The following is a 23,378-nucleotide window of genomic DNA, read 5'->3' as shown; positions in this document are numbered from 1 at the left end:
AGCACCGGGCCTCTACTCGCTGGAGTTTAGAAGGCTGAGGGGGGACCTCATTGAAACTTACAGAATAATGAAAGGCATAGATAGAGTGGATGTGGAAAGGATGTTTACACTGGTGGGAGAGTCTAGCACAAAAGGGCGCTTTTTTAGAAAGGAGGTGAGGAGGAACTTCTTTAGTCAGAGGGTAGTCAATCTGTGGAATTCATTACCGCAGAGGGCTGTGGATGCCAAGCCAGTGGATATTTTTAAGGCAGAGATAGACAAATTCTTCATTAGAATGGGTATCAAGGGCTATGAGGAGAAGGCAGGAAAATGGGATTAGGAGGCAGAGATCAGCCATGATTGAATGGTGGAGTAGACTCGATGGAATGAATGGCCTAATTCTATCTACTCTTCTAGATTGGCACATTGACACCTACTCAACGAAGCCACCAGCCACCCTTGAGAAACAAGAGCATTGCAGGGGGCGCCTGGACCTCTCAATGTTAGCCCCAGCCGGGCACCAGTCTACAGCCCATGGACAAACTCTTCAAAGAATCCTAGGAAATGTTTAAAGAGTCATGGGCCAAATGCAAGTGGGACTAGTGTCACCATGTGGCATCTTGGTTGGCATGAACGCGTTGGGCTGAAGGGCCTGTTTCTGTGCTGTGTGCCAGAAAGTCAATAGCTTTAACTATTGCAATCTTTTCATCTTTTGACAGGTACAGCGCTGCCGCTCATCTGCAACGATCAAATGCTGATCTCATTTAGTTCTCCCCACATTACCAGATAAAATCAGATTCAAACTAGTTCATTGTTATTGTTGGAACGCCGCCTGATCTTTTCGAGCTCCAGGCTGCTGCAGGGCCTCGAGCGACCAATTCTGTCACATACCCACTCTGATGCCAGCATGGGAGTGGGAGGAGGGGGAATTAAACTGTTTAGCAACTGGGAGATCATGTGGTCCTGGGTGGACTGAGCTCAGTCCCATACAGTTTCCCACACTGACCTTTCTGTCCTGGGCCTCCTCCACTGTCAGAGTGAGGCCACACGCAAATTGGAGGAACAGCACCTCATATTTCACTTGGGCAGCTTACAACCCCAGCGGCATTAACATTGATTTCTCTAACTTCCAGTAACCTCTGCTTTCCCTCTCTCTCCGTCTCTCCCCCACCCTAGTTCTCCGACTCGTTTCACTGTCCTCCTGATTAATTTTACTGTTTGTATGCTGCGTTGTCACCTTCCCCTCAACCAGCAATGAACCATTCTTGGTTCATTGATCATCGTCTGCTTTGATCTGTCGTTTTCACACCTTACATTCTCTTTGTATATCCCTTCCATATCTCCAGTTTCCCTTTCCCCTAAGTCTGAAGAAGGGTCTCTACCCGAAACGTTACCTATTCCTTCTAGCCAGAGAGGCTGCCTGTTCCTCCAGCATTTTGTGTCCATCTTTAATATATGCAGTCGGTTCCATTACATCATTGTGAAACTCTGTACCTAAACTATTTTTAGTTCTGTAATTACCTAAAACAAATTTGTATCCCTCAGCTGTCAGGGAGATATTTGTACAAATGGTGCTCAAAATGTTAGTCCAGACCTCGGCCTTGCTAATCCAGTAATAGAACCATTAGGGGTAGCACCTCAAGAATGACCTCACATACAACGTTTAGTTTAGTTTAGACATAAAGTGCTGGAGTAACTCAGCAGATCAGGCTAGCATCGCTGGAGAAAAATAGGTAGTGTTACGGGTTGAGACCTTTTGTTTTGATAAGTTTAATTTGGTATTGGAATACAGCATTGAAACAGGCCCTTAAACCCATCGAGTTTGTACTGACCATAGATCAATTTAATATTTCCTCAAATTAACCGCCCAATTAATACACAAGAATTAAAAAAATAATCGCCAGTCCATCCCAGGAAAGCCTTCACAGAATTCCAACAGCCCTGCATTGTCAGTGAACTGCCACCAGAGGGAGCCACATGGCTAGGTCACATTGTGCATCTTCAAGAAGCTGGAAAGGGTGCAGAGAAGATTTATGAGGATGTTGCCATAATTCAAGGGTTTGAGCTATAGGGAGAGGTTGAGCAAGATTGGATTATTCCTTGGAGCGCAGGAGGATGAGGGGTTGATCTTGTAGAGGTCTATAAGGTCTTGAGAGGAATAGACAAGGTAAATGCACAGTGTTGTCCATATGATCATCGACAGGGACTTTGATACGATTCTGCATGGTATGTTGTTCTGGAAGGTTAGATCCCATTGGATCCAGGGAAAGACAGAAAACAGAATTGGCTTAAGGGAAGGAAGCAGAGGATTGTGGTGGAAGGTTGTTTTTCAGACTGGAATCTTGTGCCTCAGGGATCCCTTTGCCGTTTGTGGTTTATATCAACGATTTAGATGAGAATGTAGAAGGCAAGATTAGCAGGTAAGTTTGCAGATGACACCAAGCAGATTTATCATAAAAAGTGAAGATGTTACAGCATGATCTTGAGCTGCTGGGCAAGTGGGCCGAGGAATGCCTAGTAGAGTTTTGAGACATAGTCATAACGTGGAAACAGGACCATCGGCCCAACTTGCCCACACCGGCCAAAATGTCCCAGCTGCACTAGTCTCACCTGACTCGACCTTCAAGGAACCATGCACCTGCACTCCCAGATCCCTCTGCTCTACAACACTCCCCAGAGCCCTACCATTCACTGTGTAGGTCCTGTCCATGTTAGCCTTCCCAAAATACAACACCCCACAGATTTAATGCAGATTAGTGCGAGATATTGCATTTTGGGAAGTCAGTCCAGGGCAGAATTTTAACAGTGTACGATACGTCCTTGGGGAGTGTTGTGGAGCAGAAGGATCTAGGAGTACAGGTACATAGATAGTTCCATGAAAGTAGCATCACAGGTAGATGAGGTGGTCAAGAAGGTTTTGGTATATTGGCCCTCAACAGTTAGGGTGCTGAGTATAAAATCTGGGATGTTATGTTACAGCTGTACAAGACATTGGTAATGCCGCATTTGGAGAATTGGTTGCAGTTTTTCCCTCCCTGCCATAGGAAGAATGACATTTAGCTGGAAAGACTGCAGTGATGATTTACAAGGTTGTTGGCAGGGCTTGAACTACCAATAAACATTGAATGAATAGGAAAGGTTTAGGGAGATATAGGCCAAATGTTGCCAAATGGGACTAGCTTAGATGGGCTATCTTCGTTGGTAAGTTGGTAAGTTCTTTAGTAACTTGTCAGTTTCTTTGTTGAACTAAATTAAGGCTCATGTTGCAATCAAAAGCGCTTGAACAATTAGTTGGGAAGAAAGCAAAACTGTAAGAAAGACGACTGCGTGCTGTTTACGTGCTGAAAGGTTTCATGACTATGATCATCAAATGTGATTTGGTGAAGGAAATCATATCTCCTTTCATTTTTATCTGTTTATTGGCTGTATGATTTTATAATTCTAGGATATTTAATGGTGGAGCTGTTGGCTTTGTATCTAATGCTTTGTATCTAATGTTTGTAAAATGCAGTCGGAATAGATATGCAGAAAAATAGGATGCATAGCAATGGCCTGGTTCCGAAGTGCTTTCAGAGTCCCCACAACAAGAGCCCTAGTTTTCTGAATCACTTCCAGAAGGCAAGTCCAATCAAAATGGGTGCCTCCACAGGAGAGAGCAGTAATTCCTACCAAATATGCTTGCACAAACACTGCAGACTACAAGTAAATCAGCAATGTATGTAAAATCCCATCCCTTCCCACTCAAACAACTCTCGGCAGGTATCGACACATGCAAACACCTGCCCTTATACCTACTTTCTCAGCTCCGTCCAGGGACCTCGACAGTCCTTCTGGGTGAAGGACCTGTTTCCGCACTGTATCTCTAAACTAAATTAAACTGTAACTGCAGGTGCTGGTTTGTACCAAAGATAGACACAAAATACTGGAGTAACTCAGCAGGTCAGGCAGCATCTCTGGAGAAAAAGAGTAGGTGATATATCGAGTCAGAACCCTTCTTCAGACAAGACAGGTTCCTCCTTCTAGGTGAGACAGAGGTTCACATGCACCTCCTCTAACCTCATTAACTGTGTCTGGCGTTCCCAATGTGGGCTTCTGTACAACGGCGAGACAAAGTGTAGACTCAGCGAGCGTTACGCTGAACACTTGCACTCAGTCCACCTCCGTTCAGTTCCCTAATAACAGCAGGGAAGAAACTGTCCCTAAATCTGGAGGTGTCCATTTTCACACTGTACCTCTTGCCTGATGGGAGAAGGGAGAAGAGGGAGTGACCGGGGTGAGACTCGTCCTTGATTATGCTCGTGGCCTTGCCGAGGCAGCGTGAAGTGTAGTTGGAGTCAATGGAAGGTTGGTTTGAGTGATGGTCTGGGCTACATCCCCGATTCTCTGCAATTCTTTGCACTGGTACATTTGAACAAAACATTTGGGGAATTCCAGTTTATATAACACATACAGCACAGGAAGGCCCACAATATCTGTGCCGAACATAATGTCAAGATAAACTGATCTCACCTGCTTGTAAAATCTCTCTATTTCTTGTTTCCCCATTCCACCCTGACAGGTTATGGGGAGAAAGTAGGAGAATGGGGTTAGGAGGGAGAGATAGATCAGCCATGATTGAATGGCAGAATTGATGGGCCGAATGGCCTAATCCTGCTCCTATCACATGATCTTATCCATGTGCAAATCTAAAACCATCTTAAATGCCCCTATCGCATCTGCCTCCACCACCACCCCTGGGAGCATGTTCCAGGTACTCAACATTCTCTGTATAAACAACTTGTCCACAAACCTCCTTTAAACTATGTCCCTCTCACCCTTAAAGCTATGCTCATTCGTCTTTGACATTTCCAAACGAGAGCAAGGGAAAAAAAGGTTCTGCCTACCCATCTATGCCTCTAATAATTTTTATATACTTCTATCAGGTCTCCCCTCAATCTGAAAATAGATAATAGATGATTAGTAGATATCGTCACCATCTCTTCTTCCCGAGCCCATCAGGCAGGAGGTACAGAAGTGTGAAAATGCACACTTCCAGGTTCAGGGACAACTTCTTCCAGCTGTTACCAGGCAACCGAATCATCCCACGAGAGAGTGGTCCTGTGCTACTATCTACCTCATTTGGACTATCTTTTATCAGACCTTATCTTGCACTAAACGTTATCCCCTTCATCTGTACACAGTGGATGGCTCGATTGTAATCATGTATAATCTTTCCGCTAACTGGATAGCAGGTAACAAAAGCTTTTCACTGTACCTCGGTACACGTAATAATAAACTAAACAAAAATACAAAAAAATAACAAAGTAATTAATTGTGCAAGAAATGTCGGTCTGTGGCAATCTGTTATACTACCATTTTTTCACTTGCTTTAAGTAAAAATGATTTTGTAAAAAGTACCTACATCCAAATGCTAGTTAGTGACGAACAAACTCACTCAAGGTTATTTTGCTCTTATTGTTCTAGTTTCACGTCCACCCCCTCCCCGTTAAAAAAAAAACAAAGTCATGTTACGTCAATGGGTGGGGAAGCAGGGAGGGCAGTTTCTTTTCCTCCTCCTCCTCTGAGCTCTTTGCTCAGTGAAAGAGTTGGATGTGACGGAAGTGCTGAGATAAGGGCAGCGCTTCAGCGAGCGGAGACTGGTGGAGCCCGGCCCGGCGAACGCAGCCATCGGATAGAACCTTGCCCCGTTCTCCGAGTTGCAACACGGAGTTCCAATAGAACGTTACCCGGTCCCGTGATTTGCAACACAGCGTTCCAATCGAGCGTTGTCCGGTCCCCTGATTTGCAACACGGCGTTCCGATCGAACCTTGCCCCGGTCTCCGAGTTGCAACACGGCGTTCCAATAGAAGGTTGCCTGGGTTCCCGATTTGCAACACCGAGTTCCATTAGAACCTTACATCGGATCGCACGCCAGACAGGTGAGGAAAGGTCAACGTTTGCATTTTACAGAAGACTTTTGACATATGTAAAGTAATTGCCCACGAAAATAAGGAAGCAGGAAAGAGAACGTGATTAGAGCTAGGGAGCTAAGAATCGGTGCTGGTGATTCCCTGCGTTTTCAAAGAGCCGGAGAGTCAGCATCATTGATAGTCTGCAGGCTTTTAAAGTTATCTGATAATCTACAAATGTAATTAATTATTTTTTGTCTTTTCGCAGCACTTTTAAAATTCACGCCTTGGTTAGTGCCTCCCTTATGGTAGTCGACCTGGAACTTGCTAAAAGCGATAGGGTTCATGGCAGATATTTTTGGCAAATAATGTTCTGCTTTAAACATTCAGAGTGCATTTTCAATATGTATCTTTGCTTGAATGTTTAAGGGTACAAATGTTATTTCGGAAAAGGAACAAACTTTCCAAGTAGTTCCCTGCATATTCTGAATTTAACCCGGAGCAAGCTGTGTGGTGTTATCTTGATTGGCAACAAGGTTTTCCAATCGGCTGTGAACCTTTTATTGCTGTCTGCCAATCCATGTGAGAGGTTGTATTTGGTTAGCTGCCGGGTCCGTGGTGTCGTCCAGCCTGTGTCGAAGGGCGACACAGTGCTGCTTGTTAATTGTTCGCTTTGCGTGGGTTTAAGACCGGGCCTTGCAACCTTGATACAGGAAGCAAGTTTTGCAATAGCAAACATCTTTCTTGCAGGTCTTCTTGCTTTAAGGCGGCTCCCCGTCATATCCTTGTGTCTCATTCTGGTGTACAGCAAGTCAGAGCTTGTGATGTCCCATGCACACATCTGCAAGCTTCGCCTTCTGTTCAAAGCGCCGCTGTTTTGATTAATGCTCCCCACAGCCAAGAAGTATGTATTTATGCACGGTAGTAATCTATGCCACACCTCTGAGTCATGGTCAAGGCCTCAGAAACAGAAGGCTGCTGGTTGTGTCCTTCTCCAGAGACTTGTTCATCAGCCTGAATTTTATACTTGAGTTCAGTGTTGAGGTAGCGTGGTGTCACCTTTTTGGGGTAAATGTTCAGTTATCGCCACCTTTGTCAGGGAGTCCACAAAACTAATTTTAAAAGAGATTAGTGAAACTAATGCCACATCCACTCAACGCCTGGTCATAGGGTACAGGTCCACCACCGATTTTCCGGCACCCTTCGTTCCAGTGCCTTTCTGGATTATCTTTTGTTGGACCAACAGAGGCCACGGCCTCCGAGATGGGGTTGAAGGGCACTGGAGCAGTCCACCTAGGCCGTCGAGGAGCTGAGATACCGGCCCATCGGGGCTGGATTTCCAGAGTCCCGCCAATTGGCGCAGAAGCCCCGTTGAATTGTAGATCGGCCGTCTCACCCGGCCTAGGTGCCACATTTTCAGGGTGACTTCTCGAGGGGATTTCAAATGCACTCTCTTAATTCTGTCCGGATTAAAGGAGGTTCTGGACCACCATTGCCAGAAAATCGATGGTGAACCTGTACTACAGCACAAACGGGTCCTTTGGCCCAGGGTGTTCTTATTGGCATCAGGTACATGGATTGGAAAGATGAGAGGGAGGTGGGCCATAAGCGGGCAAAAGGGATTAGTTCAGATGTATTTTAGCTAACATGGTTTTGTTGGGATAGGACCTGTTTCTGAGCTGTGTAGCTCTTAAGTAATATAGAGCAATCTCATTTGTTGTTTTGAGCTTCTCTGTGACGGCTGACTGTTATAAAGTTGCATTGCCCTTCTATAAACAGGCCCTTCAGCCCACCTTGTCCATGCTATTAGCATACAGGGCTAGTCCCATTTGCTGGCATTTGACCCACATTCCTGCCCATACATTTGCCTAAATGTATTTTAAAAGGTGTAATTGCAGCTGGCTCTGTAGCTTCCTCTGGCAACTCGTTCCAGATACGGACTACCCTCTGACTGAAAAAATTGCAACTGAGGTTCCTTTTAAATATCCCTCCTCTCGCCTTCCCTAATCTATGCCCTGTAATTTTTGGATCCTCTACCTTGGCCAACAGACCCAGCATTCACTTTGACAATGCCCCTCATCGGTACAGAGTTGCTGCCTTGCAGCGCAGGAGACCCGGGTTCGATCCTGACTATGGGTGCTGTCTGTATGGAGTTTGTACGTTCTCCCTGTGATTGTATGGGTTTTCTCCGGGTACTCCGGTTTCCTCGCACCTTCCGAAGACAAGCAAGTTTGTAGGTTAATTGGCTTCTGTCAATTCACAATTGTTCCTAGTTTATTGTCACGTGTACCGTGGTACAGTGAAATGTTTTTTTATTGCGTGCTAACCAGTCAGTGGAAAGACAATACATGATTATGATTACAATCGAGCCATCCACTAGATGGAACTAGTGTACGGGTGATCGTTGGTCAGTGCCGACTCACTGGTTAATCGGAATTAACTAGCAACCCATTTCTAACGAAGGACCTGTTTCCATGCTGTATCTCTAAACTAAACGCATCAATAAAGTCACCTCTCAGCCCCCCCATGTTCCAAAGGAAAAAGTCCTGCCATGTTTCCCAATGCTTTTTGAAAGCAATGGATGTAACGTGAATGGGATTTAGAAGGTGCTATTGAAATCTATTCCCTTTCTCTGCTCCCATTATTCAGCGTGTTGGAGCTTGTTGGATGGGAGATTGCGTTCAGCTAGACCTGCCTGCTACTGCCTGCCTGTTTTGTTCAAAGGCCAGCTATTTTGATTAATGCTGCTTTCAACAAAGATGAAATATGTATTTAGGCAAGCTCATAATGTGCTCATTGTGCCACTCCTCCTTGTGAATAGGTGATGTATAGGTTTCATTAGAATGCGGTTTCACAGTTGACTTGGATCTGGAGAAATGTGCCATTTCAGCTCGTAGTGAAAACAGGAAAGGCTGGGAAAGTTTTAGCAGGTCAGGCAGCTGATGTGGGGGAGGGAGAGGGATTAATAACCTTTTAATCAGAATTAACCAGCAACCGATTTCTAATAATGGGTCAGTACAAAACACTTTGCGTTGTGCTGGAGGAACTCAGCGGGTCAGGCAACATCTGGGGTGGGAAAGGATGAGATGGTTTTGTGTTTAGTTTAGTGATATTCGGCCCACTGAGTCCTTGACGACCATCAGTCACCCGTTCACACTAATTCTATGTCTAATTCTATGCTTTCTTTCCCACTCCCTACACTCAATGGGCAGTGGATGGGGGGGGGGGGGGGGTAGGTGGGGGGGGGAGGAGGTTGGTGGGGGGGAGTGGAGGGGGGATTGGGGGGGATTGGGAGTGGTTGCTGGGGTCGGTTGTGGGGTTGGACATTAGACAGGCCCCTTCACTGTCCATTTTCAAAACTAGTCTTAAAACCCTTTTCTATTCCTTGGCTTTCGCCCCTGCATGAGACTTTGCTCTTGTTTTAGTGTTTCTATTATTGTTTTTTATTGTTTTTACTGTCTTTTAATGTTTTTATTGTTTTGTTTTATGTTTATGATTAGTCATGTACAGCACTTTGCTGCAACAGTGGTTGTTTTTAAAGTGGGTTGGTGTTGGTGGGGGGGTGTGGGAATGCTGGTAAAGCGCTGAAGTAACTTTACAAAGTGCGGAAGTAACAGCGGGTCAGGCAGCATCTTTGGAGAACAAGGATAGACACCCTTTTGGGTCGGGAACCTTCTTCAGACTGTTGGTGTATGGAGTCTCTCCACATACGCTGCCTGACCCACTGTGTTCCTCCGCTGGCAGATTATTTTATGCTCAAGATTCCAGCATCAGCAGTTGTTTTAATCACTTTGTAACAACTCCTTTCTGCTCTCAGAGTTGGATGCAGTGTCTGTGGCACAGATTGTTCTGGTCTGATAAAGGGCATAGGATATGGAACTGGAGCTGCTTCTCTCTCCACAGATGCTGCCCGTCCTGCAAAGTCCCAGTACCTGCAGTTTGTTGACTTGCTTTAGTCATACAGTGTGGAAACGGCCCCTTCGGCCAACTTGCCCATGCTGACCAAGATGCCCCGCCCCGTCTACAATAGTACCACGTGCCCTTCTCTAAGCAAGAGACTGTGCATCTACCCGATCTATTCTTCTCACGATTTTGTACACCTCTATAAGATCACCCCTCATCCTCTTGCGCTCCATGGAATAAAGTCCCAGCCTGCTCAACCTCTCCCTATAGATCAGGCACATGAGTCTTGGCAACATCCTCGTAAATCATCTCTGCATCCTTTCCTGCTTGACACCATCTTTCCCATAAACCCATGGTGACCAAAATTAAACACAGTACTCCCAAATGTGGCCTCACCAACATCTTGTATAACTGCAGCATGACCTCCCAGCTTCTATACTCAATAATCTAACTGATGATTGACTTGCAGTGTTGGCGTGATGGGTATGTGCTGGCTCTGTTATGCAGTGGTGGGAGCAAGTCCAAGAACAGCAAGGGTGGAAGGAGGCAACTGACATTTACATGAGTCTGCATTAGATCATTTCCTCTGTCACTGGAGAATGCAAAAAAGAAAAAAGAAAAATTGTTTTCATGTCAAAGGTCCACCAACGTAATCAAAGACGTGTTTCTCCCCGGCCACTCCCCCTTCTCTCCTCTCCCATCGGGCAAGAAGTGTGAAAATGCACACCTCCAGACTTTAGCCGTTAGCCGGCAACTGAACCATCCTACCAACAACCGGAGATAAGTTTTTGAGCTGCTGCCTATCTCATTGGAGACCCTTGGACTATCTTTTGTTTGGAGTTTACTAGACATTACCTTGCACTACAAGTTATTCACATTATTCCCTTTATACAAGATACATTTAATTGTCATTATCATGTATTTGTACCCTGTGGATGACTCAATTATAATCATGTATTGTCTTTCAGCTGACTGGTTAGTACGCAGCAAAAGCTTTTCTAAGCTGAACTAAAAAGTCTGAAATATAACTGAAAACGTTTTTAAGGCGGAGATCGACAAATACTTAATTTGTAAGTGCCGAGGGTTAAGGCAGGAGAATGGGGTTGAGAGGGAAAGGTAGATCAGCCATGATTGAATGGCGGAGTGGATTCATAAGTTATTGAACTCACGAACAGTAGAGCCATCTCCATCATCCAGGACCCCTACCACCCATCACACCACATCTTCTCTATTCTGCCATCTGGGAAGAGGTACAGGAGCATCAGCTGCAAAACCAGCAGGATGCTCCACAGCTTCTTCCCACAGGCAATAAGACTGATTAACGGACTGTGTCCCCACCCCAAATATCGTTCACAAACATATGCAACCTCGTCCATACCTTGAAGCCACTGTCGGTCGGAATGTCTGTTTTTATTCTATTGTAAAATTTAGGCATACTTTTTGTTTTAGACATGGTAATTTAAATTTGTTTTTAAAGCCCTTTGTATTTATCCTTTTTTTTTTATTAACTACACTGAATGGAAACTGATCGAGTAAAGTTTTTTTTTTCGTTTCCTCTGTGTATGCAAGTACTCAGTGAAAATGATATTAAATAAATACTGAATACTGTATTGGAACATAATTTACTCTGTCATTCATAGTGGAAACATCCTCTCCACATCCACTCTGTCAAGGCCTTTCACTACTCAACTCGATGAGCCGAATACCCTAATTCTGCTCCTATGAGTTATGAACTGCTAGAAAGCAGATGCTTGGGTCAATAGAGTTGGTCGCAGTTCATGTCAAGTTGAGTTTACTGTCATATACATGGTGAGGTACAAGTGCAATGAAAATCTTGCTTCAGCAACATCACAGGCACATGGACACAAACAAAGACACAAAAAACATAAATTATATGTTCTACCAGTCCGTGGAGTAGCATGGTGGTGCAGAGACCCAGGTTCAAAGGACAAGTACAAAGGACATTTATTGTCACCTACACCAATTGCTGCGGTGAAATTTGAGTTACCATGCAGCACGCAAATAAGATAAACATTACACTTTCGAATTTAACATGAAACATAAAAAACATCCTCCCACATGGAATCAGCATTTCCCACTGTGAGGGAAGGCACCAAAGTTCAGTCTCTTCCTCTGTTCACCCGTGGTCGGGGCCTATTGAGGCCTCCGCATTCGCCGCAACGACGGCCCGATGTGTCAGGCTCTTGAACGGAATAACACTCAGCGGCCCAGAGCCTCCAAATCGACTGCTTCCTACCGGAGACTGCGGCTCCCGAAGTCCACAGGCCGAGCTGGGCGGAGATTCAACATTGGCTACCTCGGCGAGAGATCCCAGGCTCTGCGATGTCAAAGTCAGCGCTGCCCGCAGCTAGAAGCTCCATAGACCGCGGCTCCACGGTGTTGAAGTCCGCAGTCCCAGCACTCCGGAGCTCCAACACGGCGATTTCCAGTAAGGCATCACTTGCTCCGCTATGGAATTCAGTGCTGCGCCGCTACTGAGGCTGAAGCTCCGGCCGGTCTCCGGTAGGAATGGCCACGCCAATCCAGATGGTAGGCTGCAAGGAGGGGGCGAAGATGTGGCTCCGAGGATAGACGCATTCTCAACCAGGAAATGACTAAGAAAAACAGTTTTCCCCTCCCCACACCCCCCCCCCCTTTTTAAAATACACTAGGATAGGTACATGGATAGGAAAGGTTAAGAGGAATATAGGCCAAACCTGAGCAAATGGGGCTAACTAAGATGGGGCATCTTGGACGAATTTGGCTGAAGGGCCTGTTTCCATGCACTATGACTAAATCCTTGGTAGTGTGAGACGTGTCTTTGAAGTATGTGGTGAAGGAGCTCCCACGATACGATTATGCTGAGAGTGGCTGCACTTTGCTCCTTTGTTCGTGGAACGTCTGTGATGAAAGATGGAGTTAATTGCCAGATATATTGCCTTGCATCTTCAAAGCAGGTTTCCGAGACAGCTGAGGTCTGAGTATCATGATACCATCTGTCCTCGGGCAAAAAGTATTTACTTTCACGAAGGTTCCAACTTGAATCAGCCCACGTCATCAACCAGAGCTGAAGTGCCCAATTTTATTTCACTGTTCACTTCATCTGTAGTTGAGTTCCTCAACCAGATTTCTGTCCTGCTGACGTGATGCGGAAAACCGTAAAATTAATTGTATTATACGTTGAATTTAAGGGGGGCGGCGCGGTGGCACAGCGGTAGAATTGCTGCCTTATACTGCCCGAGACCCAGGTTTGATCCTGACTATGGGTACTGTCTGTACGGAGGTTACACGTTCTCCCTGTGTTTTGTGCAGCACCAGAGACCCGGGTTTGATCCTGACTACAGGTGCTGTGTGTACGGAGTTTGTACGTTTCCCTGTGACAGCGTGCGTTTTCTCCGGGTGCTCTGGTTTCCTCCCACGCTCCAAAGACGTGCGGTTTTACAAGTTAATTAACTTCAGTGAAAACAAAATAGTAAATTGTCCCTTGTGTATAGCATAGTGTTAATATATGGGGTCGGCATGGACTCGGTGGGCCGAAGCGCCTTTTTTTCGCGCTGTATCTCTAAAGTCTAATGTTAACTGGGTCAGCTAGCCATTTCTACTGTAGGACATATTGGACCTGAACATCCACACTTAACATTTTCTGCGCCAATTCTTCTGAACATCATTACTAATGTTTAAATTGTTATCACGTTTGCTGTCAAGCTGGAAAGGGTGCGGTGAAGACTTATGAGGATTTTGTCAGGACTCGAGAGCTACAGGGAGAGGTTGGGCAGGCTAAGACTTCATTCCTCAGTGCAAAAGGCAGAAAGGCATGAGATAGGGTGAATGCACAGAATCTTTTTTCCCAGGGTAGAGGAATCAAGAACGAGAGAGCATGAATTTAAGGTGAGGGGGTAAGATTTAATAGCAATCAGAGGCAACCTTTTTCACAAAGAGGGTGGTGGGTATATGGAACAAGTCTTTTACCCCGAGTAGGAGAATCAAAAAGTAGGTGGCAATAGCTTTAAGGTGAGAGGAGAAAGATTTAATATGAAACCTGAGGGGCAACTTTTTCCACACAGAGGATGGTGCGTGTCTGGAACAAGCTGCCTGAGAAACTAGTTAAGGATGGGCTCTTGAACCTGTTTCTGTACTGCAATTAAAATTGGTTCGAGGACACAGCCGTTCCGACCGGCAGCCATCTGCTGCAGTGTGGGGGTTTGTTTTATTTAATTAAACCCTTTGAGGAGCATCCAGTTTTGCAGCTGATGCTCCTTCCCAGATGGGAGGATGGTAAAAAGTCATGTGACTGTCTCGTGTATATGTCCAGATTTCTGTTCTGAGTTGTTACGCCTTTTTAGTGTGTGAGTTTAATTTGCTTTCCGTGTCTTCGGAGGGGCCACATGTATCGAGGGTCCCAAGCTTCATGCTGCTGACCCATTTCCACATCAGCTTTTTTGTTTTGTCGTGCAATTTTTTCCCACGGGAATGAGGTTGTGGAAGGCAGCCCACCTCCATACATGAATTTGATGAGACCCCTACTGTTGTGTCAAGCGAACTTGTACAGATACAGGATAAAGGGAATAACTTTGCACAGCCTCAAGGTGAGCCAGTGCCCACGGCTATAAAGTCCTAGTAAAGTCCGAGTCCGGAGCTGAAGTCTATGAAGAGGATCCTCATAGGTGTTTTTTAGGTTCATGTTTTTTTTCATGATTGTGCCCGATAATAAAGATAATCCGAGGGTCTCCAATGGGGTAGATGGTAGGTCAGAAGCACCTTCTAGTTGGTGAGAGGATGGTTCAGTTGCCTGAGAACAGTTGGGAAGAAACTTTCCTCTCACATTCCAAAGACGTGCAGGTTTGTAGGTTAATTGGCTTCTGTAAGTTGTCCCTAGTATAGAGGATAGAAGGAGTGTATGGGTGATCATTGAAGCAGACTCGGTCGGTTTCCATGTTGTATCTCTAAACTAAAGTAAAACGTTGTGGCGGCGCCTGGTGGCAACCCAAGGGCACAACGAACCATCGGCTCTAGAGGGCGGCGTCTTGGTGTGGGAGGCGCTCCATGGGGTCGGTACCTGAATTGGTATTTAAGGCCGGGCAACGCCCGTGTCCTCCGAGTAGTAGGAAGCTGTATTGGAGAGAATAAACACGTCTAGTGCACACAACTCGTGTCCGACTAGTTTTTGGCTGGACTCCTGCCAGTCCCCACTGCACTGGTGACCCCCGAAGCCCAGGAGTGTAATCCTGGAAGGGAAATTTGAAAGAAAAAAAGCATTCTGCCGCTGCCGCCTACGAGGCCGACGTGGCCGAACTCAACGCGGTCTCCCTGAAGCTGCCGGGGGTTTGGTTTCGACAGGCTGAATCCCAGTTTTACATCCACGGCGTTACAGCCGATGAGACTCACTATCAATATGTGGTAAACGCCCTTGACCAGCAGACGGCCGGTCGGCTCATTCCTTACCTGGTTAACCCGCCGGTCGAGGGGATATACACAGGCCCCAATGCCACCAGTCATGTTCATTTCCGGGAAATGGCAGCGCTGGACACTGATAGTCACTGCGGTGGCCGACAGGATCCATCAACTGTATGTCTGGTACTGGCACACGGGGCTCAGGTTCTTGGTGGACACCGGGGCAGAGGTCAGCGTATTGCCCCCATCTGGACTTGACCTTTGTGCTGGTAAGAGGACCCCCATTAACTGTTGCGAATGGCAGTTCAATCCGCACATATGGCGTCCGCACGGTTCCTGTCATTTTCGGGGCGTGCCATTTCACCTGGCCTTTCATCATCGCGGACGTGGCCCAGCCTGCTGGGCGCAGATTTCTTACGGGCGCATTCGCTCCTCGTCGACATGAGGGGCCAATGTCTCGTCCATGGGTCAAATTTTGAGAAGATCTCCTTGCGTTCCACTGCGCCCACAGCGCTGGTCAGCAAACCTGTAGCGACGGTGGACAATGTCTACGCCCAGGTACTGGCTGAGTTTCCGGACATTGTCACCTCCAAGTTCGGCTCGGCCAACCTGAGGCACGGTGTCATGCACCATATTCTGACATCAGGTCCACCGCTCCATGCCCACGCCTGCAGGCTCACTCCTGACAAGCTCCTCATAGCAAAGGCGGAGTTTCACAGCATGGAAGCTATGGGCATCGTTCGACGCTCCAACAGGCCATGGGCCTCCCCGCTGCACATGGTGCCGCAGGTGTCCGGTGGCTGGAGGACATGTGGGGACTACCGCCGCCTTAACGAGGCCACAACCACTGACCGGCACCCTATTCCCCACATACAGGACTTATCAGTCCATCTGGCCGGGGCTACGTTCTTCTCCAAGATCGACCTTGTCCAGGGATATCAACAGATCCCCATGCGACCGGAGGATGTCCCCAACATGGCATTTATAACTCCCTTCGGGTTGTTCGAGTTCCTGCGGATGCCCTTCGGCCTCAAGAATGCCGCGCAGGCTTTTCAGCGCCTGATGGACACCGTGGTGCACGGGCTCGACTTCCTGTTTGTCTACTTGGACGACATCCTCATGGTAAGTCGCTCGTGCGAGGAACACTGCGCCCACCTGCGTCTACTCTTCCAGCGCCTCCGTGACCATGGCCTCGTAATTAATCCTGGCAAGAGCCAATTCGGCCTTCAGGCCATCAACTTCCTGGGGCATCGGGTGACACGGCTCGGAGCAGTGCCTCTGCCAGACAGGGTTGAGGCAATCCGCCAGTTCCCGGGGCCTGCTACGGTACGTGGCCTCCGGCAGTTCGTAGGGATGGTCACATTTTACCACCGATTCATTCCGGCGGCTGCCAAACTTTTGCGGCCACTTTTCCAGTTGCTGACGGGCAAGCAACGGGAGATACAGTGGGACGCTGTCGCCATGGCGGTGTTTGAAGGAGTGAAGGAGGCCTTGGCTCGGGCGACTATGCTCGTGCATCCGTCGGCCGACGCCTCCACAACCCTTACCGTGGATGCGTCGGACTCTGCGGTCAGCGGCGTTTTGGAACAGTCCATTAACGACCGTTGGCGGCCTCTCGCCTTCTTTAGCCATCACCTGAACGCAGCGCTACAGCGCTTTCGACCGGGAGTTGCTCGCCTTACACCTCGCAGTGCGGCATTTCTGGTACTTCCTCGAGGGCCGTTCCTTCGTAGCCTTCACAGAACACAAGCCCCTCACATTTGTGTTTGCGAAGGTTTTGGATCCTTAGTCCGCCCATCAGCAGCGCCAGCAGGCGGCTATATCGGAGTATACAACGGACGTCCGACACATCGCTGGGAAATGCAACCTTGTGGTGGATACTTTGTCCCTTCCGGCAATTGCAGCCGTGCTTAATCCGGCCTCGGGGATAGATTACTCCACCTTGGCGGCGGCCCAGCTGGTGGACGATGAGATCCGGCGAACCGCACCCCGATCTCTGGCTTGGTGCTTGAGGACGTGCCATTGGGTTCCTCGGGTTCTATCCTCTGTGACGTATCCACGGGTCGTTCCGGCGGCCTGGCGCCATCGCGTCTTTGAGGTGATCCACGGGCTGGCCCACCCACCCATCTATCCAGGCACGGTCGCTATGCTGGCCGCAAGGTTTATGTGGCACGGACATCGGAAGTAGGTCGCTCACTGGGTCCGGGCGTGTATCTCGTGCGAGAAATCAAAGGTGCATCGACACGTCCAGGCGCTCGTTCAAGATTTTGCAGTGCACGCCGGTGGCTCGATCACATCCACATGGACATCGTGGGGCCACTGCCTCTGTCCCAGGGGGTTTCACACCTGCTTGCGGTGGTCGACCGTTTTACGCGGTGGCCGGAGGCCATCCCGCTCACGGACACTTCAACTCCATCATGTGCTCGTGCCCTCGTGGCAACTTGGATTGCCCGCTTTGGGGTTCCACTTCACATCATGTCCGACAGGGGAGCCCAGTTCACGTCTCAACTGTGGTCCACCACGGCCCGCCTGTTGGGGACACAGCTCCACCACGCGACAGCGCACCATCCCCAGTCGAATGGATTGGTGGAGCGGTCCCACCGCTATCTGAAGGCTGCACTGAAGGCTCGTCTCACAGGCCCTGGGTGGATGGACGAGTTGCCATGGGTCCTGTTGGGGATGCGGATGGTCCCCAAGGAGGATCTGTCCTCGTCCTCCGCGGAGTTGGTGTATGGTGCTCCGCTCACCGTCCCCGGGGAGTTTGTCCCTGCAGCTGATGGGTCCCAGGAACCGCTGTCATCGGTGCTGGTCTACTTGCGGGAGAGGGTCGGCGCCCTGTCTCCCATCCCAACGTCACGTCATGGAGTGGCCCCTTCCCATGTGCCACTGCCGCTGATGGGCTGCACTTGTGTTTTTCTTCGCCGTGACTCCCACAGGTCCTTACAGCGCCCGTATGAAGGTCCCTTTCGCGTGCTGCGGCACGGGCCTACTACATATGATTTTGACATGGGAGGCCGGCGTGAAACTGTGTCTGTGGCTCGTTTGAAACCGGCCCACTTGGACCTGAGCGAGCCAGTCCATGTGGCTCAACCGCCCCGTCGCGCGGGTGTCCGCCGCCCCGGGCTCCCGGAGATTCTTCTGAACCGAGCAAGCCCCTGGGGCATGGGACTCTATGCATTGGGGCTGCCTCGTTAAGCGTCCCGTCCGGTTCGGTGCCTCTGGTTCTGGGGGGGGGGGGTCCATGTGGCGGCTCCTGGTGGCGACCCAAGGGCACAATGAACCATCGGCTCTAGAGGGCGGACTCTAGAGTGTGGGAGGCGCTAGTCATGGGGTCAGTACCTGAGTTGGTATTTAAAGCCGGGCATCGCCCGTGACCTTGAAGGAGTAGGGAGCTGTATTGGAGAGAATAAACACGTCTAGTGCACACAACTTGTGTCTGACTAGTTTCTGGCTGGACTCCTGCCAGTCCCCGCTAAAACATAGAGATTCGCTTTTTTTTGGACAACAACTAGACAGGATCACTCTCTAGATAGTGATAGGATGGTTCCGTTGGCTGATAGCAGCTGGGAAGAAACTGTCCCTGAATCTGGAGGTGTGCGTTTTCACACTTCTGTTCTGCCTGCTGTTGTCAGGCAACTGAACCAATCTATCACCAGTTACCTGTTACAACTAGTTACCTGCAAGGACGTGCCTGGATAAAGGTTGCGTGCATCGAGCTGCTTCTGTGTCAGAAGGTCATCGCGTGACTGGAACACATGATTCAGGCTGACACGCCCAGCGCTGAACCACAGTGCTGGAGCTGCTTCCACCTGCAGGAGGCATTTAAATGATCCCCCTTCCCCAAGTGAGAAATTACAAACTACAGACACTCATTTAGATCCTTATCCACGATGCGAGGGGGGGGCAAAGTCTAAAGGAGATGTGCGGGGCAGGGTTTTTTCTACACTGGTGGAGGGTACCTGAAACCTGCTGCCAGGGGTGGTGGGTGTGGCAGATGCGATAGTGGCGTTTAAGAGGCTTTTAGACAGGCACATTGATATGTAGGGAATGGAGGAATATGAATGGAGAAAGTGGAAATTTTTGATTCTGTTGTGGGGGGGACGTTCATGTTGAATTCTATAATGTGTTGTGTCATTTTTCTGATTTTTAATCTTTCTATGGATGTACAGAAACTTAATTATTTTTTTTATGTAAAGCACTTTGGTTTCAATGCGAGTTGATTTAAACATGCTATATAAATAAAATTTACTTACTTACTTAATTAAGAGATACAGCATGGAAAACGACCCTTCGGCTCACTGTGTCCATGCCGACTATCCATCATCCGTTCACACTAATTCTATGTTAGCCCACTTTCACATTCACTCCCTACACTCCAGTGCTCGGTTACAGAAGCAAATTAACCTACGAACCCACACGTCATTTGGATGTCGGGGGAATCCGGAGAACCTGGAAGAAACCCACATGGTCACAAGGAGAACATGCAAACTCCACACATACAGTAGTGAATAGAATCGAACCTGGGTCTCTGGCACTGTGAGACAGCAGCTCCACTGCCCAAACCGAGCTGCCCCAAAATGGCATGACCCCAACACTGCAACTGGACTTTGGATGCCATGGCTTTGTTTTAAGCCGCGCTATGGCAACAAGACCTCACGACTTCAGGGCACCTCAAAGCTCTGGTTTGTAAGAGCTAGTGAAGCTTTGGCAAAAGCTTGTGACTCCAAACAGCTCCGCACTTGTCCAGCTACAGTAGGAACGCAAGCTAGTAAATACTGAGTACTGTGCATAAATACAGGTTCACTGCTGATTTTCCCTCAAAGTTGGCCGCTGAAGTCGGATATGGGAATGGATCTGCCAGGCATGGCTTCCAAAGCTCCAGCTGCAGGGGGCAAATTCGACCCGAGGTCGCGGGCGGTTGCCTCACCCGGCCTAGGCGCCACATTTTCGGGGGAACCTCCCGGGGGGGATTTCAAGTGCGTTCTCGTAATTTTGTCGGAGGTTCCGGATCACGAGTTGTCGTAGAATTGGTGGTGGACCTGTACTTGTAGATACTCAGGTTTAAGACTGCAAGAAATTGCAGTGAGTCGTGGACGTTGCCCAGTCTATCATGCAAACCAGCCTTGCCCCACCATCGAATCTATCTGCACAACGCCTTGCCTCAGGAAAGAAGCCAACATAATCAACAAACACTTAGTCATTCTCTCTTCTCTCTCCCATCGGGCTGAATGTACAAAAACGTGAAAACACGCAACACCAGATACAGGAACAGCTTCTCCCTCACTCTTTTCAGACTCTTGAACGGATCTTTCATAAGTTTGAATTCCTGTTCCAATCCGTCCCGACGCCAGAGTTTCCATCATCCCGCTTGAACAGTGCACCGTTGGCAATGGCCCCGACCACGGGTGAACAAAGGAGGAAGATGAATGAACTTTATTGCCTTCTCTCACAGTGAGGAATGTTGATTCCCCTGTGGTGGATGTTTATGTTAAATTTATTGTGTATGCCGTTCTTTTTACTTGTATGGCTGTATGGTAACTCAAATATCACTGTAACTGGTGCATGTGACAATAAATGTGAACTTGAACTTGAAATGTGAACTTGAACTGGATCTTTCAATTCACCTCATTGTGGTCCTTGCACTTTTCCTCACTTGCACTTTCTCCATAGCTGTGACACTATTTTACCACCTTTTGCACTTCCCCTTTATACGTGTGTGGTTTGATTGCGAAAAAAAGTGTTCACTGTATCTCAGTACATGTGGCAATAACTAATACCGCAAACATTCAGAATTGCTGCAGGAAGATCTCTATGCTTGCGTGAAGATTACCGAGTCATCTTGGTTCCATCAGTGAATCAATATATGGCAGGGAAAAAGTGAACTTGAAGCATTTGACCCTCTAATTGCAAAGTCTTGGTTGCACAAGGGACTGGGCTTTTGTTTTTCACTAATATTGGGTTTTTGCGTTGAATTTTATTTTGATCATTATGTTATCGATTATTCCTGTGTTTTTGTTGCTGTGTTTCTTGACTTATGCTGCTGCAAGTAAGAATTTCATTTTTCCGGTTTCGGTATGTATGACGATCAAACACGATCAAATAAAAAGGAACTGCAGAGGCTGGTTTGAACCAAAGTTAGCAACAAAGTGCTGGTATAACTCAGCAGGTCAGGCAGCTTCTCTTGAGAACATGGATAGGTGATGTTTTGGGTCGGGACTTCCTCAGTCGGGTGTAACTCAGCGGGTCAGGCAGCATTTGTGGAGAAAATGGATAGTGAGGTCTAGTGAAAGGTCGCCTACCCATTTTCTCCACAGATGCTGCCTGACCCGTTGAGTTTTATCTATATACTAGACCAAGTGTTGGGTCTGCTCCCCCAATGGTGTGATCCCCCAACCCAATATTCCACCATGCACCCGTCTCCTCCATTGGAACTGAGCCCGTTCCCAAATGTAAGATTGCAGCCCTCCCCTGCCTGATGCAGCAATGAAAAGTTCAGTGTTCCTCTCTTGCAACTTTGTTTCGAAGTGTGTTGGAAGCTGACATGTAAATGGAGAAGCCTGTTTATTTTTGAAATACTTAGGGGTGGGTGGGGGGGGGGGAGAAGGATTTGATGAAAAACATGTACTTCAACACGACAAAATGAAATGAGGAGCGGATACTTAGAAAGAAAAGCGAAATCTCTACCGAAATGGAAAATATCTTGGAGATTGAGCGTCTGGATTGGGCGTGGCAATGAATCAAAGGAAGAAATGCAGCCGTACTGCAGGCGGACTGATTTGAGTTTTATATATATGCTAGACCAAGTGCAGACCCGTTGGGTCTGCTCCCCCAATGGTGTGATCCCCCAACCCAATATTCCACCATGCACCCGTCTCCTCCAATGGAACTGAAGCCGTTCTCAAAAGTAAGATTCCAGCACTGCCCTGCCTCTTTAAAAAAAATCCCTGCCTGCTGCAGCAGTGAAAAGTTCAGTGTTCCTGTCTTGCAACATTGTTTCGAAGTGTGTTGGAAGCTGAGGAAGGAGCAGCCGTCAACGAATCGAAAGGGCGGAAGGGATCCGTACTGCAGGCGGACTGATTTGAGTTTTATATATAGATAGATAGATAGATAGATAGATAGATAGATAGATAGATAGATAGATAGATAGATAGATAGATAGATAGATAGATGTGTGTTTGTGTCTATTTTGAGTCTAAAAAAATGTTCAGTACATATATGTACTCTATATGTATGTGTGTGTGTGTATATATACTGAACACTTTTTTCTCGTTTACTATGTTGTTCACATGTTGAGTACTATGTTTACATATTCTGTTGTGCTGCTGCAAGTAAGAATTTCATTGTTCTGTCTGGGACATATGACAATAACACAATTCTGATTCTTGACTATTTCAAGTTCAAGTGAGTTTATTGTCATGTGTCCCTGTATAGGACAATGAAATTCTTGCTTTGCTTAAGCACACAGAAAAAAAAAATAGTAGGCATTTACTACAAAACAGATAAATGTGTCCATTTACCATGATATAAATATATACACACATGAATAAATAAACTGGTAAAGTGCAAATAACAGAAAGTGGTTGTTAATAATCAGAGTTTTGTCCGAGCCAGGTTTAATAGCCTGATGGCTGAGGGGAAGTAGCTATTCCTGAACCTGGTTGTTGCAGTCTTCAGGCTCCTGTACCTTCTACCTGAAGGTAGCAGGGAGATGAGTGTGTGGCCAGGATGGTGTGGGTCTTTTGATGATACTGCCAGCCTTTTTGAGGCAGCGACTGCGATAAATCCCCTCGATGGAAAGAAGGTCAGAGCCGATGATGGACTGGGCAGTGTTTACTACTTTTTGTAGTCTTTTCCTCTCCAGGGCGCTCAAATTGCCGAACCAAGCCACGATGCAACCGGTCAGCATGCTCTCGACTGTGCACCTGTAGAAGTTAGAGAGCCTTGACAATCCGACTCTCCGTAATCTTCTCAGGAAGTAGAGGCGCTGATGAGCTTTTTTGATAATTGCGTTAGTGTTCTCGGACCAGGAAAGATCTTCAGAGATGTGCACGCCCAGGAATTTGACCCTTGACCCTTTCAACCATCGATATAACCATTGATATAAATGGGGCTGTGGGTCCCCCTCCTACTCCTTCCAAAGTCCACAATCAGTTCCTTGGTTTTGCTGGTGTTGAGGGCCAGGTTATTGCACTGGCACCATATGGACAGTTGCTCGA

The 23,378-nt window shown here is 47.6% G+C and overlaps 1 protein-coding gene across 7 annotated transcripts in view; it reads left to right on the top strand.

Moving 5' to 3' along the window:
• The first annotated feature begins 5,522 nt into the window (after positions 1-5,522).
• The window catches only part of LOC129700757 (PDZ and LIM domain protein 5-like), a 214,609-nt gene continuing 196,753 nt past the window's right edge, over positions 5,523-23,378 (top strand). For 4 of the 7 annotated variants that reach the window (XM_055641485.1, XM_055641479.1, XM_055641470.1 and 1 more), the window contains exon 1: positions 5,523-5,898. The gene's annotated coding sequence lies outside the window, so the exon portion shown is untranslated. The remainder of the gene's footprint in view (positions 5,899-23,378) is intronic. The other 3 variants (XM_055641442.1, XM_055641452.1, XM_055641424.1) reach the window with 1 other exon arrangement.

Source organism: Leucoraja erinacea, chromosome 1, assembly GCF_028641065.1.
Source record: "Leucoraja erinacea ecotype New England chromosome 1, Leri_hhj_1, whole genome shotgun sequence".
NCBI lineage: Eukaryota > Metazoa > Chordata > Chondrichthyes > Rajiformes > Rajidae > Leucoraja > Leucoraja erinaceus.
The sequence above is the reverse complement of the archived record's forward strand: the minus strand, read 5'-3'. Positions and strand labels throughout refer to the sequence as shown.